The sequence below is a fragment of the Penaeus chinensis genome, chromosome 20, assembly GCF_019202785.1.
Source record: "Penaeus chinensis breed Huanghai No. 1 chromosome 20, ASM1920278v2, whole genome shotgun sequence".
Classification (NCBI taxonomy): domain Eukaryota; kingdom Metazoa; phylum Arthropoda; class Malacostraca; order Decapoda; family Penaeidae; genus Penaeus; species Penaeus chinensis.
This window is the reverse complement of record NC_061838.1, coordinates 24325654-24327572: the sequence shown is the minus strand read 5'-3', so window position 1 is coordinate 24327572 and position 1919 is coordinate 24325654.

Here is a 1919-nt window from a genome sequence, read left to right as displayed (position 1 = left end):
CCAAACTGACAACTGCTCCCACAACCATGGGTTATTAATGATTATTAATATTATTGATTATTATTATCATTATCGGACTCCTTGACAGTCCCCCTGTGTCTGTCAACCACATGTCCACAGATGTAGCTGGACTAGGTGGGGGGGGGGGGGGGATAAGTTACATGAAGCCAAGTATCTAGGGTTGATAAAAATCTTTTCAATGCTTATGTTTACTAACTCATGCTTGTCAGAATTTCTTTTTCTTTTTCTTTATATATGATTGAGTAGTAGGGTACATATAGTATTTTATATGGGTGTTCTAACAAAATCTGTTTTTATTTTTATATGTTTGTGAGATTTTTATATATACCCTGATGTAGGCTAAGAAGTAGCATTGATTCCTACTTTGAGTCATGCATGTAACTCTTTTGATAAGCATCTCTTGCCATATGATCAATTGATTTAGGATCAATTGGTTTTGCTGTGTTGTTATGCTGTTATTGTATTAATAATGGCCACCAAGCATAGAGAGAGTGAGCCTATTAATACTCAGGGCAAAGGGCAAATGCAGAGCCTTATATTAGAAATGAAGCTGGGCATCTTGAAGTGTTTTTGTTATGGACATGGAATGAACAACTTTGCACACTACTATGACCCTTGTAGTTGACAATGATAAAAAATAATTTGTTTACTTGTGTTCCTGTTCATATTCTTTTAATTTCACTTATATTTATTTATTTTTATTTTCTAAAATTCATGAATAATCATTGCAAATAAAAGCTCTTGAGTTAGTTGGAGAACTCTTTTGTGATTGATTCTATATTACTGTGGAGGGGCTTAAGATATATCTCCAATAAGCCCATTTTAAGGGACACCTATATACCTGTAATCTCTTCTTTTTTCTTTTATACTGTCTTCAGTTCCTGTGATTTGTGAATCTTGTGATGTATGTCCAGCTGAAATCAACCTCAGGTGAGTCTATGGTTCTTTTAGTGCAGCTGATTTGCATGGTTAATTTGTAACAATGTAGTTGTGATAAATAAACCAGGTATAACTTATGGAATATTATTTAACTCCTGTCAAAGAGAAGAAAAAGTCATTAACCATTTAGAGTATACATGCAATATGAAACTTATTTCCCAAGAGGGCCAAAATGTGCCAAAAAAAAGAAATTCCTATTGAAGTTTTTAAAACTGTCATTTTGCTACCACCCTGAAACTTTTAATCATATTTTTTAAAATAAAAAAGTTACATTTTTGATCAAAAAGAAAAAAGTAAAAAATAAGATACATGTTTAAGGTTATGTAACATATGGTTTTGCTCTGTTGAAATTCAAATTTATTATCCAAGTGGAGGTCATGCCTGGTAGTTCTCTTAGCAACTACGAGATACCACTGGTACATAGGGGAGTCTGAATGTACATTTCAAAAGAGTTGGAGTTAAGACAAGTAAACATTTGCTTAGCATTGTTTTCCCAATTATACAAATTATAATTGGAAATCAGAAAAATCTTTCTTGATTGAAGTAATGTTAGCATTCTGAAGGGTTAAGGTCACATATAGACATATAAACAAACATATAATCTACTTATGAATTATGTTTCAAATGTTTTAAATAGTAATTAATATTTAGCAAGATGTGCATATATAAGAATACATGAAATTGTACTTTACTCTAGCAAGTCTAGAAGTAGTAATTTTTTATAAATGTTTTTTATCCCTATTTCTAAATATATGATGCAGCAGTTTCTGAAATTTGAGGAATTAAATAGGGAAGTAAACATTGTCTTGCTATAATGAATTTATAGCAGAATGTCATATAGTACAAAATGGAGCAGATATAGAACTAAGTATTTTTTAGGATTATACTTACTCCTAAATTTATATTTATTATGCAACAGAGTACTGCTGTTTCAAGTTATCATTTTTTGGTAAATGGGC